Source organism: Diceros bicornis, chromosome 20 (assembly GCF_020826845.1).
Source record: "Diceros bicornis minor isolate mBicDic1 chromosome 20, mDicBic1.mat.cur, whole genome shotgun sequence".
NCBI classification, from domain to species: domain Eukaryota; kingdom Metazoa; phylum Chordata; class Mammalia; order Perissodactyla; family Rhinocerotidae; genus Diceros; species Diceros bicornis.
In genome coordinates this window covers 6,117,796-6,138,224 of record NC_080759.1, presented here as the reverse complement: position 1 = coordinate 6,138,224, position 20,429 = coordinate 6,117,796, and the positions used below count along the sequence as shown (strand labels likewise).

At 54.4% G+C, this 20,429-nt stretch overlaps 1 protein-coding gene across 2 annotated transcripts in view; it reads left to right on the top strand.

The window, feature by feature from the left end:
• ELL (elongation factor for RNA polymerase II) overlaps positions 1-20,429 on the top strand; it is a 72,794-nt gene that overhangs the window by 14,330 nt on the left and 38,035 nt on the right. The window lies entirely within an intron of this gene.

Sequence of the window (20,429 nt, the reverse complement as noted above, 5' to 3'; positions counted from 1 at the left end):
CTGGTGTTGAGTGCACTGGGCTGGGCAGCTGCAAAGTGCAGACCAGGACACAAGCCTAGGGGGAGTCGGGGAGAGTGGGCTGGCTGTACAGTGGCGTCACCCTCTGGGCCTCATTTTCCCCCCTGCAGGGTAGGGGTCATCGTTATGTTGTGGGGTCTGTGCCTGCCTACAGACCCCAGGAGACTGTCCAGGAGAATAGTCAAGGCCTGCGGCGTCTCTGAAAGGCAGGAATTTGTTCCTCCTTTGCTCCTGGTCAGAGCCATGGGCCGAAGGTCTCCTGGGTGCAGGCATCACAGACCCCAGGCCAGCTTGCTCCTTGGGCGCTCAAGGCTGCAGGGTCTGTGTGGGCCCTCAAGGCCTGTCAGCTGGACAAGTTGGTGGCAGGACTTGGTGGTGGCTGTGGGGCGCGTCGCAGAGTGGGCAGGTTCTGACGTAAGTAGCATCTCTCATGATATCCTGCAGGGCGTGTTGGAGGTAGGGAGCGGGCACAGCTCACTCGCAGACACCGCGCAGACACTGCTTGGCCTTCGCCAGGATGCAGCCTGGAGAGCTCCTTTTGTCTCAAGTTGGGCCTCAGGATTTTCGTTGTTACTTATTAATCCATGGATTTACCCCTGTGGATGGTGCTAGGCTCACCTCAGGTCTGATGGGTGGGGTGAGGAGAACCAGAGGCTGAGCCTAGCAAGCTGACCAGTTCTGACGGACAGGCATCGCTGCTCTGAAAACTGGGCCTCCAGCCTGAGGGTACTGAAGCCTCTAGCAGCTTCCCCTTCTGCCCAGTAGCGGATGAACGTGACAGAAGTCAGATGTGCACAGCAGTTTCACATTGGAGTCCAGGAGAAATCCTGAAGTCTGCGGAAAATTTAGGGGAAACGTAGAAAAGCAAGCCCCATGTCATGGTTTTCACTCAAGATGTGCGTTGAGATTTTTGTAACCTGGAGACTCATAAGATTGCATTTAAGAAACAAAACAGGAGTGGCATCAGTCAGCAGTAGGCAGATCGCTCCACGGAGTGGCCAGCTTCCTGCCCCGCACCCGCCTGTGGGGCCAGCCCTCAGCCCTCTGTGCCGCCCCGGCCTGTCTGCACATCACCCAGGGCCTGAAATGGGATGTGTGTGCGTCCTCTGTGCACTGTGGCCACCTGGCGAGTCCTCCCCAAACTCTGAGGCCCAGAGCGCCTGTCCTTGATCTTGGCCAGGCTGCAGCCCGGCCTTGTGTGACAGCCAGGTAACCAAACACGCGTCCCAGCCCCGGAGCGCCTGGTACTGTGCTGGGCAGTGTGGGTCCCGAGTGAAAAGCGACGGTCCCATGGGCTCTGATCCAACCTACAGGCCAGGAGGGCTCCCCGGAGAAGCAACATTTGCTGGAACCCAAAGGAAAAGTGGAGTTCCTGGGCTCCCGGGCCAGTGGTGAGGAAGAGCCTACACCCTAGGAGGCCGTGTCAAGGGAGAAGCCTGGCCCTTTCCTGCGAATGTCAAGGTCAGGGTGACAGGTCAGAGTGTCAGGGAGGGTGGCCAGGGCGTGTGGCACCGCAGGGCAGTGAACTTCAGGAAACAGCGTGCTTTGCTTGCACCTTACTTTTCCTCCAGGTCTTCATGGGCCTCTCCCTTCCCCGTCCCTTCCCGTCTCTGCTCAGAAGGCTCTTCTTCCACGTGTCCCTAGCACTCAGCATGTCCCCTGAGGTGTGCGTGTTCCTGTCCCAGCGTCTGAGACCACATCGGCTCACTGGAGGAGTGTGGTGAACCGTTATCAGATGAACATATGGTGGGGGCCATGTCGAGGAGGGACACAGGTCCTGTGTGATTCTCTCGTCCACCTCACTCTGCATGGTCTGTTCTGTCGCCTCCAAGGGTGGCCATCCTGCTCCGGATCCAGATCCGAGCAGCTCAGCTCCCTCAGTAGAGCCCTTGCCTGGAGCTGTGACTCTCCTCTGTGTGTGTATGGGGGACTCTCCTCACTTGCTTGTGTCTGATTTGCTTCCTTCGCTGTTCTCCAGCTCTGCCAGATTCCTTTCCCAGAAAATAAAGCCCTGCCACCTCCTTTTCACCCACGTTGTCCCGGTTCCCACCCCACAGTGGTGGTGTTCCCTTCCAGAGCTCCACGAAGGCACTCTGGAGCTGTCCAGAGCAGTGGCCCGTCCCCCAGGGCGCACAGTGCAGCTGCATGCCCTCTAGAGCGGCTGCTCACGGCACCTTCCCGGTTGTGGGCCTGGGTCTGCCTGACTTGCTACACTGATTTGAACACTTTTATTTTTGAGATGGGTTCCCTTTTTACCAAGTAAAACCAGGTGTAAAGTGCCACTTTACAAAACAGGTGACAGGGGCAGCTCTGGTGGGGGCCAGGTGGGGCCCGGCTCTACCTGGAAGCTGGTGGCCCTTGGTGAGTTCTTGGCTTTGTGGGGTCCTGGGCAGTGCTCCCTGATAGGGCGCTCCCAGATTGTAGCCTCAGGGCCATATGCCTGGAGCCCTGGCCTGTGTCGTTACCAGTGACCAGGCTCATGCCCACGTGTTGGCTAACCTCACCAGCCTGCTGAGTGACTTCCCCAGGCAAGGGCTTTTGGATTCTGCATTTATAGGCACCAAACTTCTTCCTTAAGTTGGCTCAGAAGCAAAAAGACAACGTGTTTCCTTGCAGAACACTGACCATGCTGCACACCCCACATTCCCACTCCTCTGCCCTGGTGATCTGTGATGTGACAAGTGGCAGGTGTCATTGCCGCTGGGTGCTCTTCTCGTCTCCACGCCCCGCTGCCTCCTCGGCCTCTTCAGTTGTCTTCCTTTAAAATGGAGTTTTGGGAAGCCCCACGTTTGGGGTACTGAAACATCCTTGGTGGGGACATGTGACCTTTCAACTCTATAACACTTGCTCCTAATCTGGCTGGTTGCAGGATTTTCCTTGGGAGTGGTGGTGGTGGTCCCTGTTAGCAGAATTGACTCAGGCCAGCTCACTCTGGGTTCTGGCTGCCTGTCGGCAGCACCGCCATCACCTGCACATCATGGGGTGAGTGCCTGCTGCTCACTGGGGCCTCAGCGGGGCTACAGTCGGCACAGGCCTGCTCCCCTCACCTGGGATTCCCTCCATCCCCTCCTGACTCACTTTTGTCACACCCACGACTCACGGAAAGTGCTCTGTCAGCATAGACAGCTCTGTTTGTGGTCACAGCTCCCGGAAGCCTCTCTGCACCAACAGGCATGGGGCCTGCCCTGTGTTCTTGTGGCTTGTCACCCCAGGGTAGCTGTGTCTGTTCCCTGGGTCCCCTCCTGTCCTAGAGCCCTCATTCATCTCTGGCTGGCAGACTGATATCAAGCCCCAGCGATAGGGGCCACTCTCAGGGCCTTCCTGTCCCACAGAGCTCTGAGATATTTGGTGGCCTAACATGGGACTTCTTCCACCCGTTACAAACCTCTTGTCTCAGCCAGCCGGGTGGCGGTGCCACTTGGTGCTGCTAGAGGATGTTCGTGGGTGGCGATGCGCAATTCCTGATTCCTGTTCGTGCGTCTCCGGTGCTTAAACCACCCTCATAGAGCGCCTGAGACCCCACTGCCCAGGCCCCAGTGTTCTCTCCTCCTCCTCGACTGCCAAGGGCCTTTCTTTGGAAGTCTCCACTCCAGTGTCAGTGCCCTTGCTGCCTCCCCTCCCTCCTGCCCACCGAGGGGCATGCTCCCAGAGCCCAGGATGCTCCCCAAGGAAAGAGTATGTGTGGAAGGGCCGGCACACACCAGGCCTTCACTGCGAGCCCGTGGTTTTGATCAGGACTTCCTTTTGCTGGATCAGTGGTTTCTGACTTTGTTTTGTTTTGCGTGGCATGGCCAGCTCTTGGGCCCCAGCCAGGTGTGTCAGACAGGCCAGTGGGAAGCCAGGTGTGTGGAAGCCCAGCCTGGGAGGATCTCCTCCCTGTGCACATCCTGCTGAGGCCCGCCCCGTGACTCCTGTCCATCCTCACCTGCTCCACTGAGCAACTAGCTCCTGGCCCAAGATGCTCGCCCAGCCTGACCACACAGGCCCGAGGGAAGGCCTGACTTGGAGCTGCTGCCCTGTGTGTCGTACTTTGTTCCCGCACCCAAACACTGGCCGATCGTTCATGCGGCCTCTGCAGGCTCGTCCCAGTGTCTTTCCCACTTTCTCTCGCACACCAGATTATCTGATTCTTCCTAATTTTGTGGTAGTGCTGGGCAAAAATGGTATCTTGTTCTCATGTGTTTTCCTGGTGGCTTCTCATGTGTTTTAGCCACTTGCACTATCTTTTCAGTTTGCACCGTATCTGTCACCATTCCCTGTGGTTGGGTTGTCTTTTAATGGGGCTCCCTCCAGTGTAGGTTGACCCCAGTGGCTCTCTTGCTGGGAGCCAACTGAGTGCTGTCTGCTGGCTGCGCGGGTGATGGCATATCGGTGTGCTTGTTCCTTCTCCCAGGTGGGATCCACCGTACTCCTGATGGAACAAGGTTGCATCTCCTGCTGTGAGTTTTGGCCCGAATTGGCAGCTGGAAGTTGTCCTGGCAGTCCCCGTGGGTCCTGCCTCCTGTGAGTGCCGCTGACTCATAGGCTCTGCTCTGGGGAATTATTATTTATTTATTTATTTTTGTGAGGAAGATTAGCCCTGAGCTAATATCCGTTGCCTATCCTCCTCTTTTTGCTGAGGAAGATTGGCCTTGGGCTAACATCCGTGCCCATCTGCCTCTACTTTATATGGGACGCCGCCACAGCACGGCTCAACAAGCAGTGCGTCGGTCTGCACCTGGGATCTGAACCTGCAAACCCCGGGCCGCCGAAGCGGAGCGTGTGAACTTAACCACTACGCTACCAGGCCAGCCCCTGCTCTGGGGAATTAAATGTGTGACTTAGAAACACTCAGATCCTATTTTTAGGCTATTTTCCAGGGTCTTGGATTTGCTTCAGTTTATGTCAGGAACATATTAGTGAAAAAACTAAAGCCACACTAACACATGGGAAAATTCTAAATTCTGTATGGCCCCCGAAGGTTCCCAAAGTTGGTTCACATACATATCGCATTCGAGCCCACAGCCGCTGACTTTGGGAAGTAGGGGTGGTCTGTTAGGGCCGCTGCACTGGGCCCCATGAGGCGCTGCCTGGCCCTGGGCAGAAGGAGGGCTCGCTGAGTGGTCCGGGCCCCTGCACCATGCTGACCTCTTCAGGGATGAGGATGAGCCGTCTATCAGTCCCAACACATAGCTGCTTCCTCAGAGGAAGCCCTCGGTTTCTCCTCTGTCCCTCCATCCCTCCATCCTGCAAGGGCAGTTTCCGTTTCTACCTTTGTCAGAGTCAGTTCCTCGAGGAGGAAACTGCTGACAGTTCCTGCTTGGAGAAAACTGGATTCACTGTGTAGGATTTCAAATGTCGTGACCGGAGGGTTGATGGGGCAGCTGTTAAAGGAATCCCTGACAGACAGGCGTCTGCATGGTGAGCGCTTGGTGCCGTCTGAGGGGGTTCAGTCAAATGTTAAACCCGCATTGTGGTCCTTACGGCGATACCCACCACGTGCATGACAGATGTGGGAACACAAGCATGGCCAGTAGTCACGTTTTGCTTAAATGAGCACTTATTATTATTGGCTTGTTATCACTTTGCTAAACATTATTTGAGGTCGTTGAGACAGTTTTGGGAAAGGTTCCGTGGTTCTAATTGTTCCCTCAGTTTAGGGGGCAGGGGTGCTCCCTTTGTCAGGGCCTCTTCCATCATCAGCCATCCTTGGTGGGGCCTTCTGGTGTGCCCAGAGTCCCTGAGCGTTCTTTCTCCCAGCCCTTGTCCCCTGTGGCCTGTCTGATACACTGGTGGGAGAGTAGATGCAGGGAGGTTGCACGGCCGTGGTGACCCCTGCTGTGCCCTGTGGGGTTGGGGGTGTAACCTCACTGGGTCCTGACTGCAGCCCCTGAGAGGCAGGAATTGGGTGGTTCCCATTTTACAGATGAGAAACTGACCAGCGCAGGCATGAAATCCCTCATCACCCATGGCCACATGGCGGCTTAGGGTGGTCTCCCTGACCCTCGTGGCCTCCCATGCTTGTGTCACAGTTTGTTTTTGTTTTTTAAAGAATGTTGCAATGCTTTATTTTCCAGCATTCAGAAACTTAGAGGCAGGAGCTGGAGGTCACGTGTGTGGTAGAGCTCATTTGTGCTGTTCTGTATGTTGTTTCAGCAGCCTAGTGAGTTAGACCGCTACCCCACATGACCAAGCCAGAGAGGTCCAGTATCTTACTTAGGTGCCGCAGCTTTTAAATGGCAGATCTGAAGCGGAAGCGAATCTTCTGGTCTCAGCTCCTGGGCCCTGAGACAGAAGTTTTGCTTTCAATTCCCAGCAGCTGTGGGTGGCCCCAGCGTAGCGTTCCTGTTCTTAAGCCCGTGGTTCCCTGTTGCTGTTGGGGCCAGGTGATTGATGTGGAAGCCGGGCAGGTGCGCTGCTCCGATCTGCTGTAAGGAAAGGTCAGGACACCTTCAGGCGCTGCTCCAGCTTTCAAGCCAGGCCTGGCCCTTTCCTCCAGTTGGGGCTGGGCTTGAGTGGCCTGGGGTGGTATGGAGGAGGGGCCTGGACCTCCGGGGTTTCAGCGCCTTTCACTTTGTCATTCCTACACATGTCTGTTCTTAACCCAGGCCCTTGGCTGTGTGATGCCTGCTCGCCTGCCCGGGGCAGGGTGCTGGTGTTGTGAGGCTGGACCAGCTGAAGGCCGTGACGGCCCCAAAGTTAACCAGACCTCTTATCCTGGTTGATTCTGGGTCCCTAGCCTAGAAGTTCAGGAAGAGTTGGGATTGTACTGTGCGGTCTCACTGCCGATACACGCGACTGTCCAGCCCCAGCAAGGCAGTTCCGTTTTCCTGTCCTAAATAGACAGACCTTCTGGCTTTCCTCTGGCTGAGGCAGCCGCCGCCTGGAGTCCTGCCAGGGTCTGCTTCTGTGATGGCGCAGATCATAAGCTGCTCCTGAAATCTCGTTTCAGGCCTGAAATAAAATGGTTATAATGACCCGGGGTTGATGAGCAGGAAGCTGGGAGACTTGATCTTTCCTTCTAGGTGTTTTGTGTTGCTGAAGTGATGTTTGCTCACTTGGAAGACTTGCTGTCATGGCCACAGTGAGAGGCTGCTGTGTTGCCTGCTGCACCCCAGGCCTTGGCAGGGGCCTCCTCTTGTCACTGGGCGGGCCTCACTGTCCCTCCTAAAGGACTATGCCTTTCTAGTAATGTTTTCAAAAATTGCTTCTCACATCTGACCTGGTTTTATTTCTCCTCAAGCCCAGGAAGACGGGCTCTGTCACCCACAGGAAATAGAGGAAATGCTCTGGGCTTGGCACGTGACGTGGTCTTGTCAGGCCTGGCCCAACAAGCAGCTGGGTAGTTGTGCTCTCCCATGTCACCCCCCTGGGACATGCTGCTGGTTCCCGAGCTTGGCGGTTGCTCTTGCTCTGTTGTTCACCCAGATTAGAAATGCTCCAGGAGGCTCCTGGCTCATTCAGAGTCTCAGCCAGTGTTGCTGTAGAGTCAGCGCTTGCAGAGTAGTTTCGAGATGAAGCAGGGGCCCACCTGCCCCCGGGGGCTCAGTGTAGCTCCCCTTCCCTCAGACATGTACGTCACTCGCTTGAGCACGGTCCTCACAGCTCGTGGCCAGCACGTTCTGAACTTTGGCTTGGCAGTGCCAAAAGACTCCTGCTTGGGGACCCAGCAAGGCTGGCTTGGAGTACTTTTTCCCTTGTCATGGGGTGCAGGCATGGCCGAGCCTCAGTTTCCCCCTCTGTAAGGAGGAAGTGGTCACACCTGCCCAGGAAGTTGTGGGAGACTGAGGGGAGCATGTAGTCAGTGTAGGGGAAACTGAGGCACGCAGGGTCAGCCTGCCTACTCCCCACCCCAGTGCAGACTGCTCCAAACTGGCCATGCAGGGGTTTCTGCTGGCTCAACCCAGGGCTGGGAGCCCTCTTTTGCTCCCCAGTGGGGCAGCCACTACTGGCAGCCCAGTCGCTGCCTGTCACTCTGCATGTCGTGTCTCAGCAGCCGTGAGGCCAGCCTCTCTGTTTGGAGTCCCCCTGCCCTCCTCCCTCCGCTGCCTCTTGTTCTGCCCTGCATTGGCCCAGGACACTGATTGATGTGCATGTGGGGCCTAGCCCCTCCCCTTTGGACGCCCAGACCCTTCTCCCCCTAATCCCTCTTCCCAGGCCTGGTCTCCCCTGAGGTCTATGCCGCCTTCTGGTCTCATCTCAGTCCTCCCTTGGGGGTCCCCTCGTGTCACTCTGTTGTCCACTCTGAAACCGTGCCGAGGGGCCCCAGGCGGGTACGACCACATCTGTCCTGTTGACTGCTGGGTCCCTGCCTCCTGCCTGGGTCTTCCTGGCTTGCCATAGTGCTTCTGCTGTCGTCTTTTTCGACTCTTTAAGTCCTAGGTGTGGTGATTCTACTGAGTGGAGCCGTCCAGGCACTGCTGGCTCAGGGAGTGGAGGAGGGGGAGGATTCCAGCTCGGGCACGCGTGGGGCTGATCCAGCTCTGAAGGCTAAGAAGATGCTGGAAGATGCAGTGACCTGGACTGGCACCCAGAATGCTAGTGAATGAGCCCTGTAATTGGCATGGGGTGCAGGAGGGAGTCACACTGGGCACAGATAGGGAGTCAGAAACTTTCCTTTGTGGCCTTTAGTGCCAAGTGGCAGAGAGGAGGGACCAGGCCGCGGTAAGGTAGAAGGACCTGAGGGGTCTTCAGGAGGGCCTTTGGTCTTTATGGACCTACCTGCCGTGGGATGGATTTCTGGTATTGATTTTTGTTTCTGACTATCTGCTTGGGATGGGAGGCTGTGAAATCACTATACTGTGCCCTTGTAGGACAGGTCACCTCTCGGCGATCTCTGGGATTTTCCCCACTGGAGGGCATCTGTGTGCTGGGACCAGAGCAGACAAAAAGCTGTGAAGAGTGGTCTGTGACCCAGCAGGCTTTTACAGGCTGCAGGGTGAAGGAGGGCATTTCCCGGGGACCAGGTGGCCAGTGACCCCTCTCCCCATATCTGCCGTGGTCATCCTGCGTGCCCTGTCCGTTGGGTCACAGTGGTGGGTTAGAGATGGAAAAATATGTCACATTTATGTTGTTCCATCCTCTAGAGGGGTGTCTTGCTCCCGTTTAACTGTCTTCATTTTCCACCCAAGATGAAGCCCCATGCCCTGCATTTGGGGGAGGCCGGCCCTCTCTGCTCTGATCAGTAGCTTCGGCCTTGGAGGGGACAAAGGTGTCAATATGCTGCCTGGAGCCCAGGACGAGCTCTGCAGAGCCGCGGTACAGAAAGGGTCTTTTCTGGAAGGTGCTGGACAGAGCTTCCCAGCACGGCCTGGTGGGCAGCTCTGGTGACTGCAGCCTCTTCTCATCACCCTGGTCTCTGAGCCGCCTCTGACTGTCTCCTGCCTCTTTCCTTTTTAATTTCTCAGACAAATCCCTGGGTTTGTAGAAATTGCTTTCCTTAATTGGTTCAAGCCCTCCCTCTCTTTTTGGTTACCGTTGTGGTCTGGTCTCGATACGGAAGGTGAAGGTAGCCTGCACTCGCCGCTGCTTGTCCCTGTCAGCTTCAGATACCATGTGGGATGAGGAGCAGCAGCCTGGCGAGGTCAGCGTGTGGCCCGGCCTGCACTGTGAGGTACTCAGAACTGCTTTTCATTTTGGGGGTGGGAGGGGTTCTCAGGAGGAATCATGAGAGGAGGGAGGGCATGTACTTGTCCCAGCCTTTCCTGGTGTCATCTCAGCCTGGTCAATGGAGGCTGAGCCGAGGCCAGTGCACAGGTGCTCCCTGCCGGGGGATATGGGGAGATGGGGCAGGAGGGACGGCCACTCCAGGGAGCGCAGTGTATGCCAGCCTGGAACATGCAGGGGTTGGGGGAGGTGCCCGGGGTGAGAAAGGGAGGCTCAAGAGAAAGGCCGGGTGGGGGCCGGGCTGGGGCGTTCATGTCCAGTGTTCTCTCAGTCACGTGATGTCTTGTGGCGCCACCTGTACCTGTATTCGTGATAATAGTGACGTTATAAATACCTGGAACCGGATGCTGCAGAACGGCTGTGTGTTCCCTGCTTCATGGAGACCTCCCTGCCCCGTGGGCACCAGGAAGCACCGTGGGCACCAGTCCCCCAGCAGCACTGGTGTGGGGGTCAGGGTGCTGATGTTGCAGGCCTGAGCTAGCATTTTATGTGGCTTATCTGGTGAGTCCTCACCCCAACTTTTTGAGGCCAGGAGTAAATATTGGTTCAGAAACAGCGGATTAATCAGAGCTACCTTTTTTTTTTCTTAACTCCGCCATCTTTATCAGCACTTTCCCAGTCGGGCCATCCAGGTCCAAGCCCAGTTTGAGGTAGCTCCTGGTAAATCAGTGAGTCGTGGGTGGGGGCGTTGGCCCTTTCTGGGCATAGATCCCTCTCAGATGCCTGCACATGTAGAATTACCAAGGAAATGCACCACACAGAGAGTGAGTAAAGCATTAAAAAGAAACCTGTGACCTAGTAACAAATTTACTATGTTAATGTGTTAAGTGATGAGATGTAGCAGCAGATCTAATTGCTGTAGTTTTTAAGTACTGGCGAGCAAAACTGGCATTTGAAGACATCAGCACAATAGCATTCAATGCACTGAAGTGTATCAGAGTCGATGGTACTCATACAATGGTAGTTTGTTGCCTATGTTTGTAACTGAAGGAATCCTGGGCGGGGTCCTCTGTAAGCTGCTGTGACAAAAGAGGAAGCTTCTGGGTCTCACTCTTGGACTAGGGCTCCTCGGAGAGGTGGGCAACCCCATGGCTATGGCTGGAGCAGGCCAGGTGGAGCCTGGAGCCTTTTGTGGTGCCAGGATGTCAGAGAGGGCTCAGAGGAGGGCGGGGACAGGTCAGGAGCCAGCGCCAGGGGCCCCAGGGCCAGCCTGGTACAATTTGAGCATCAAGATAATTAAGGACTGTAATGTGTTTGAGACTTTTGCAAAAGGCAGTCCATGAGTCTGTCTGTTTTAGGGTTCTCCAGAGAAACAGAGCCACTGGGGGCATGGAGACTTATTTTAAGGAGTTGGCTCACGCAATCATGGGGGCTGGCAAATCAGAAGTCTGCAGGGCAGACTGGCAGGCTGGAGACCCAGGGAAGAGCTGATGTTGTATCTCTAGTCCAAAGACAGTTTGGAGGCAGAATTCCTTCTTCCTCCAGGAGACCTTGGTCTTTTTTCTCTTCAGGCCTTCAGCTGATTGGATGAGGCCCATCCACATTATGGAGGGTAATCTGCTTTACTCAGAGTCCACTAATTTAAATGTTAATCTCATCTAAAAAACTCTTTCACTGTAACATCTGGACTGGTATTTGACCAAACAGCTGGGTTCCATAGCCTAGGCAAGTTGACACATAAAATTTACCATCACACTGCCGAGGGTAAGCAAGTACAGTAGTCCCCCCCCATCTGCAGTTTCACTTTCCACAGTTTCAGTCATCTGTGGTCAACCGTGGTCTGGAAGCAGATGATCCTCCTTCTGACATATCATCAGAAGATCAGTAGTAGCCTAATGCTATGTCACAATGCCTGCGTCATTTCCCTGACTTCATCTCATCACGTAGGCATTGTATCATCTCACATCATCACAAGAAGAAGAAGGGTGAGTACAGCACAAAAGGATGTTATGAGAGAGAGAGAGAGACCACATTCACATAGTTTTCTTTTTGTGAGGATGATTAGCCCTGAGCTAACATCTGATGCCAATCCTCCTCTTTTTGCTGAGGAAGATTGGCCCTGGGCTAACATTCGTGCCCATCTTTCTCTACTTTATATGGGACGCTGCCACAGCATGGCCTGACAAGCAGTGCATCATTGCGTGCCTGGGATCCAAACCTGCGAACCCTGGACCGCTGAAGCGGAGTGCGTGCACTTAACCGCTATGCCACCGGACTAGCCCCTCACATAGTTTTTATTATGGTATATTGTTATAATTGTTCTATTTTATTATTAGTTGTTGTTACTCTCTTACTGTGTCTAACTTATAAATTAAACTTGATCATCGGTGTGTATATATAGGAAAAAACATAGTATATATAGGGTTTGGTACTCTCCATGGCTTCAGGCATCCACTGGGGGTCTTGGAATATATACCCTGTGGATAAGGAGGGGCTACTATAAGTAAATGAATGAGGAGAGGGAGGGCTCCTGCTTATGGTGGGATGCTGAGAACGGCAGAGACAGGACCTGCATTTTATAGTCCCCACTGTGAAGCTGTAGATGGCGGGGCTGAACCTGGGCTGCAGGTGGGGAATAGGCATCTGCTGTGAGCTGCCTGGGGAGAAGACAGACTGAACAGGACGGCCTTGCCTGGGTGATCAGAGTTAACAGCCCCATGAGGGCGGACAGACCCTGCGTTTCTTGGGGTGGGGTGCCATAGGGGGCCACAGTCACCTCAAGGCACAATGCTGGAACACACAGTGAGGTTCATCATGGATCGTACTAGGCAGACTCAAAATGCGGCATGCTCTAGTAAAGAAAGGGGGGGTTCTGTGTTATCCAAAAATGGCAATGCCCTAAATGTCATTGAACAGCCAAGAAACTTCCAGATTAAAGGTGGCTGACAAGACTAGATGGTGCTGTGTGCCATTCTCCGTGTGAGAGGGAGAGCGACGCAAGGACACCAGTGAGCCAAGTGGCAGCGTGGAAGGCGGACAGTGGTGCAAGCCGTGCCATCGATAATGAACATAGTGAGGCTGGTGTGTGGTTATGGAGAGAATACCTTTACTCCTTGGAAAGCCGCTGAACGTTTAGGGGTCAAGGGGGTGACGTGGGCAGCTCGCTCTCACGAGGTTCCTCACGTGGTTCAGGAAAGCATGTGTGTGCACCTAAATCTGTATATAATGGTGTGCGTTTGTGCGTAAGGGGAGAGAACCACGTGCTTATGGTCAGGTGGGGAAAACTTAAAGGCAGGGCCTGTGGGGTTTCAAGGTATTTGAGTGTTCTTCATGCTATTGTAGCTTTTCTGTGAGTTCAAGATTATTGCCAGATTGTGTCTAGGAGAGATAGCTCGGCAGGGGCGCTTACTCCCTGCTCTCGGAAGCAGCGTCTCTCCTGCTGCATGGTGTGGTCAGGGCTGGCCCCTGGCTCCACTCAGCAGGCGTCTGAGCCCCAACTCGGATGATTTGGTACCAGGCTGTCGGCCCTGAAGACCGGCAGAGAGAGGACAATACTCCCTGCTCCTGGGACTCACCTTCAGGTGGGGAGAGCCCAGCCCAGCACAGCGGTCAGGGAGACGCCCTCAGCTGGTGCCCTCAGGGGTCCCAGTGAGCACGCCTGGCAGGAAGCCTTTCTGAGGAGGCCTCGATGAGGTTGAGGATCCAGTCAGTGGATCTGGGGAGGAATGCCCTGGACGGTGGCACAGGGGTCACACAAGTGCTGGGGTTGAGTACTGTAAAGGGGGCTAGCGTGGGCCCCCGGGGCTGCAGGATGTGATCTGATGGATGCTGTACAAGATTGAGGCCCCTGCAGGGAGACTAGGAGGAGCTGGTGGAGCTGGCTGGGAAGGGCACAGGCCTCGATGTTGGTGGGCGGGCGAGAAGGTCCACGCTGGAGGGAGTGTGGTGGGAGTGAGCCACAGCTGATGTGACGGGGACGGGAGCAGCCGAGGTCTGCCCGGCCTGTGCTGCTCTCCTGAAATCTCTCCACAGCAAGGACATTGTTCGATTTTACAGAATTTGAGAAATATTCTTCTGAAACTCCTAGGATTGTTGGAGCTGGAGCTCATGGAGGGACTCCTGCTCGCTTATGTCTACACTCTTTTCTTACCTGGAGCCACAGTTTGCTCAGCAGAACTCCAGCTGCCTCCTGGTTTCTGGGGTGCATCAGCTTTTAGGCAGATACATGGTACTTATTTTGTCACTTGGAGCCGAGATCATTTGCTTTTGTGTTTAGACAGGTGACAAAATCTTCTGTAAAAAGATGGCTGGCGGTTTCAGACTTCTGGCTCACTTGTGCTTTCAGGGCAAGGCTCTCCTCCAGCGAGCTGGTTAAGGAAATTGGATCTGCAGGAAAGGGAGTGCCCTGTGCACCTCCAGCCGAGGACGCTGGTTGACCTGTCAGGGAGGGCGACAGGAGCGTTTGAAGCAGCGTGACCCCATTTATGTGGAAGGGAAGACAGTCAGGAGAAAAGACACATCCCAAAGTAGCAGAGGGCCAGCTGCCTCCTTGTTTGGGGATGGTCGTGGGTTCCAGTGTGTGCTTTGCCACTTACTGAGCCGGTGGCCTTGAGCAAAGTGCCTGGCTTCCCTGAGCCTCAGTTTCTTCATCTACTTGAAGCTGGTCCTGCAAACGTGGCCTTGTCCATAGGAGGTCCCCACAGTCAGGCTCTTGAGGGTCAGTGGGCTCTGAGCACCTGGCAGAATGCACGCTGCTCCTGCCCTGAGAGAGGCCAGCATTGCTGCCCTACCTGCTCTATGGGAAGAGCCCAATTTGGTGACTTCTCATTGGGCTCTTTGCTCTGAGGGATGATCATCTTTCTGGGGAACGGTCAGCCAGTGGATCTTGGTGGACCCTTTGCATGACCTAACCCAAGAACAGGGCTCATCCTTTGTGTGATGGAAGCCAGGTGGCCACCGATGTGTGTAGAGAGGCGACCTGGGACGAACCTTACTCACTCTCACCTGTCGGGGGCCCTTGGGCACGTTTCTCAGAACTCCGGGGTGGTGAGGGTGGTTGAGGATGCCCACCCTGCTGACTCGCTCTAGCTGGCCCGTCAGTGCTCAGAGGGGCCTGCTCACCACTGGGCGATGGCAGCAGGCAGAAGCCTCTTGAAGGGTAAGTCTGAAGCCGGCGGCTGGGATTACAGCTGGATAGGCAGCCAGGCTCTGCCACCCTGCACTCCGCGGCTGCTGAGTGTCCAGAGTTTGGAGGTCCAGGAAGGTCCATTCCAGGAAGGCTTGTTCTGTTTGTCTGGGTGATAGAGGACCCTGTTGTTCTGACGACTGACACCTGGGCCTGTCGGAGGCCAAGCGAGGATCCGAAGGGACCGCTCCGTTCTTGGTTTAGTTAGTGATGAAACCTGAGAGACTGGCAGCCGCACGGGTCCTCATTACGGAGATGCTCTTCGGGACGCAGGGTGGTGTTTGGTCCCGGGGCCTCCCTGTGGGTCCAGTGCAGCCCAGCCTCGGCCAGGTCAGATTTGTGTCTCAAAGAAAAGTTTAAAATGTGCTGATCTCATGCAGCCTGCTCTGTGTCAGACCCAATGTGGGTGAGGGCTTTCCTGAGACCCGCAACTAGTAACTAGGGGCCCATATTGGAGGCTGCTGGCTGCTCCAAGCCTGACCGCCAAATGGCAAGTGGCCCCCAAGCCCAGCTCCATGTGCAGTGCCTACCTGCTCCCGGAGGAGAAGGACAATGGTGGGTGGAACGCAGCTGCCCGGCATGCTCGCCTCACATGCTTCTGTCCCATTTGCTCTGCTCTCCTCTCTTCTCGCCCTGCATGTTCAAGGGCAGGCCAGCCGAGCTCTGGGCCCAGTCAGTGCCCACCCTCCAGTGTCAGCAAGAGCATGTTGTCAGTGACCAAGGGACCTAGAGCTGCCATGTGGGTGGGGCTCGAACCCCAGCAGTCTTTTCTCCCAGATTTTGATGCCCTTTTGAGATTTTTGGAATTTTATTCCTCAAAATATCAGAGCTGCCAGAACGAGAGCGGATGACCCAGCTCCTTGGGGAGGTTGGCTTATCCAGACGTTTCTCCAAGCTTCCAGGATGTCTCTGGAGCCCTCAGGAGGGGTATCCCAGGTGGACATCGCCCTGTGGTCCAAGGCTGCATCTCTGAACCGGCTTTGTGGTGGAGACGGCCTTCTCTGCCTGGCTGAATGAGAGCCAGCTCTGCACAGAGGCAGTCTGCCTTCCTGGGAGCCCGGCTGGCAAGTGGTGGGTGTGTGCGCCAGGGTCTCTGTTCCTGAGCAGTTAGGATTTACTCCAGGGCAGGGGTGGAAGCACTGGAGGCTGTTGAGCATGGCCTGGAGCTGATGCCCGAGGCTGGATGGAGGCTAGTTGGGTAGAGAGGCGCATGGATTCAGAGCGTGTGCCTGAGGTGACACAGTGGGACCAACACTGAGTGAGCTCCGAGGCTGGGAAAGGTGGGTCCCTGACCTGGCAGCTCCCAGGTTGCAGGTTGTACGTGTGTGAGAAGGGGTTGCAGGAGAGTGGCCCTGTGGTGGGTGCTGGCTGAAGGCCACAGCTCTGAGGGGGAGCCTCAGCCCTGAAGGGAAGAGAAGGCTGAGTTCTCAGGCATGGCTTTTATTTGTCTGTGATTTGTGCCCGCATCTCCTGGGACCGGTTTGTGGCGCTTTGCAGGGGGCAGATGATGAGACAGAAGAAATGTGAGCTGAGCCTCGTGCCAAGATGTGGCGCATCCAGGCGGCCAGCAACCCGGGCTGTGCACCGGAGGACCTAGGGTGGCCTAGGTCAGGCCCTCAGCTGCCTCCTCTGTAAGATGTGCTCTTTGTCACTGCTGTCTTGTGGCCCCCAGGCCAAAGGCAGAGGACAGGTTGAGGCAGAGTGAAGTTTGACACCAATTTCAGTGCCTGTTGTTGATGAGTTTTAGTGAACAATTAAAAAGAACAAAACAAGCCCACCCAACACTCAGGCTCCTGGTGAGGCCACATCAGAAGAGTGTTGGTGCAAAGTGCCCCCTGTGCTTGCTTGCCCATTTATCTGCATTTCCCGTGTGTTTCCATTGGCCTCCTCAAGGGCTCCCTGAGGTCTGCTCCTGCCAGGAGGGAGGGGCTGCAAACTCCCAGACATGGTTGGGGGGTGGGGTTCTGTGCATAGGCTTGCTCTGTCCCCGCAGGGGAGTGGTAACACACAGGGACAGGTGGCCGAGTCCAGTGTGTGGATGTGGCCCCTCTGCAGGTTGAGCTCAGCGCTGCAGGCTGTGTGCGCTGGAGGCATAAAGCAGGTACCAACGCAGGGTGGCTTCTTTTTTTTTTTTTTTCAAGAGAGTGAATTGTTCACTCTCTCTCTCTTTTTTTTTTAAGAAGCACTATTTTATTTATTTATTTATTTATTTATTTATTTATTTATTTATTTATTTATTTATTTATGTGTGAGGAAGATCAGCCCTGAGCTAACATCCATGCTAATCCTCCTCTTTTTGCTGAGGAAGACCGGCTCTGAGCTAACATCTATTGCCAATCTTCCTCCCTTTTTTTCCCCCAAAGCCCCAGTAGATAGTTGTATGTCATAGTTGCACATCCTTCTAGCTGCTGTATGTGGGACTTGGCCTCAGCATGGCCGGAGAAGCGGTGTGTTGGTGCGCGCCCGGGATCCGAACCAGGGCCGCCAGTAGCGGAGCGTGTGCACTTAACCACTAAGCCACGAGGACAGCCCGTGGCTTCTTAATTTTTCTATTTGAGGAAAGGCAGATGGGAAAGATGAAATAATAATGAGGCAAAGGTGTTGAAAAGAGGGCCTGGCACAGGCGTGGGTCGCACAGCTCAGAGAGGTGGCAGGGGCTGGTGGCTGGGATGTGCTGCCGGCAACCAGGGGCACTGCTCAGGGGGGAACATTCTCTGTCGATGGAACAGGGCTCAGTGGAATAGAAGAACTTTATCGTGAAGAATTGTAATCTTATCTCATTACCATGGGGTCATGAGCATTTCACAGAGTTTGGATAAATTGTGAAACTGGGGTAAGATCAAGTGGAATGGTGACCTTGTACAAACCGTGTGGGAACCCCAGCCCTGCCCCGTGATGCCAGCAGCCCTGTCCCCCCTCTGCACCTCATTTTCCTCAGTTGTAACACCAGGAACCCCGATATCTGAGTAGTTGAAGATGGGAGTGGATTTTGTGATGGAGGCTATCTGTCTGTAATACTACAAGTCATCGTATTCAGTTTGGCTGCAAGTTCTGTGGAGAGCCTGTGCCCAGCAAGTCCGTCCAGCCCACTCCGGTCAGGGCTCAGATGCTGTCCACCCACATCTGAGTGGAGCATGCGCCTGTGGGTCCTTGTGCACTCCCTGTGCACCAACATCCCCTGTGCTCTGACTTGCTTGGTGCCCTATCAGTAGTCTCCACTTTGGGCACCTGGAGTGGTTGTGAGTGTTGGCTGACACATGAGGCACAGGGGGGACCCGGCAGTGGAGTGGTCTCAGGCCCACGTGGCCCAGGCCCAACTTATGTGTCACATCGGTGTATGGGCTGCAGCTCAGGGTGAGGTGCAGGTGTTGGGGGAGGAGGCCACCACCTGCCCCACCTGGTTAGGCTGAAACCAAACGATGTCTGCACACCCTCCACCATCTGGGTGGTCAGATCCAGGGAGCATGCAGACATGGAAATCTGAGAGAGACCCATCCATGGAGACAGCGGGAGGGTGGGGGGTGCTGGACTCAGCAGTTCCCTGGAGCTTCTTCTTGGGGAGAGGAGAGGGAAATTGCTAAGAATTTAGAAAATTTTCATGAAGTACAACTATTTAAAAAAAGAAAGGGTATAGCCATGGCACCAAGCCCTGTAAAAGAAAAAATTAATAAATGCCACTTCATCAGAATTAAGAACTTCTGCTTTTTTGAAGGATGCCGCTAAGAGAATGAAAAGACAAGCCATGAACTGGGAGAGAATCTTTACAAAACTCATTTGATAAAGCTCTTGTATCCAGATTATATGAAGAACTCTCAGAATGCGATAATGAGAAAACGACCCAGTTTTTAAAAATGCGCTAGATATTTGTACAGCTTCACCAAAGAAGATACAAGAATGGCAAATTAGGGGCCGGCCCCGTGGCTTAGCAGTTGAGTGCACACGCTCCGCTGCTGGCGGCCCGGGTTCAGATCCGGGGCGTGCACCGACGCACTGCTTCTCTGGCCATGCTGAGGCCGCGTCCCACATACAGCAACTAGAAGGATGTGCAGCTATGACATACAACTGTCTACTGGGGATTTGAGGGGAAACAAGGAGGAGGATTGGCAATAGATGTTAGCTCAGAGCCGGTGTTCCTCAGCGAAAAGAGGAGGATTAGCATGGATGTTAGCTCAGGGCTGATCTTCCTCACAAAAAAAAAAAAGAAAAGCAAATTAGTCCCTGGAAAAGATTCTCCACATCATTAGTCATTAGGGAAATGCAAATTGAAACGACAGTGAGACACCACCTCACACCTATGAGAATGGCTCAAATAAAAAACCTGACAGCAGTAGATGCTGGCGTGGATGGGAAACAGCTGGGCCTCTCCTTCATCGCTGTGGGAATGCAGAAGGGTGCTGCCACTCTGGAGGACAGCTTGGCAGTTTCTCACGAAGTTAAACACACACTTAACATAGGATGCTGCAGTTGCGCTCCTGGGTGTTGACCAAGTGAAATGAAAGCTCACGTCTTCACAAAAACCTGTATGTGAATGTTTATAGCAGGTTTATTCATTAGTCCCCCAAACTGGAAATGACCCCAGTGTTGTCAGTCGGCAGATGGGTGGACAAGCTGTGGTATAATACAGTGGGATGATACTCAGCAGTAAAAAGAAATGGCCTTCGGTAACAACCACCTGGATGACTCGCACAGGCATTGTGCTAAGTGTGGTTTGCTGATATGGCCCCCAATAGACGTGCAGGTGTTAACTCCTGAAACCTGTGTATGTGACCTGATGTGGAAAACAGGACTTTGTCGATGGGATTAAGTTAAGGATCTTGAGATGGGGGGTTATCCTGGATGATCGGGTGGGGCCTAAATGTAGTCACAAGTGACCTTATAAGAGAGAGGCAGAGAGAGATTTGACACAGACAGAAGACGAGAAGGTGATGTGACCACAGAGGCAGAGATTGGAGTGATGCGTCCGCAAGCCAAGGGAGCCCTGGAGTCCCCAGAAGCTGGAAGAGGCAAGGAAGGATCCTCCCTAGAGCCTCCAGAGGGACACAGCCCTGCCAGCCACACCTTGATTTCAGCCCAAGGATACTGATTTCAGACTTCTGGCCTCTGGGACTGTGAGAGAATAAATTTCTGTTGTTTTAAGCCACCAAGTGTGTGGTCATTTGTTACAATAGCCACAGGAAACTAACATAGTATGATTCCATTTTTATGACCTTCTGGAAAAGGCACAGCCGTAGGGACAGAAAACAGATGGGAGATGGCCGCATGTGAGGGGAGGGTTGGAGTACAGGTGGGCACACGGGAATTCCAGCAGAAAGGAAGGTGGCCTCTGCAGCACACTGCCTGTGTTTATTTGCTGACCCACGAAGAGTGGACAATGCAGGGGAAGGTGTCACGGCCACAGTTTCAGGCGATTTGCATCTATTTTCTAGTCCTCAAGATTTCTTAAAAACTTTACCCTAAGCTTTCTGTGTACCTCCATGACTTTAGGTGGAAACATTTGCTGTGCTGGCCATTGTGTGGGTCCCGATTTACACCTGGCTCGTGGCTGCTTAGAATCCTTTCTCTTGCCTTTACCTGTCTGTCCACGTAATGATAAATGTGTTGCCATCCTGCTGGCCAAGAGGAGGAGCTGCCCACTGTGTGC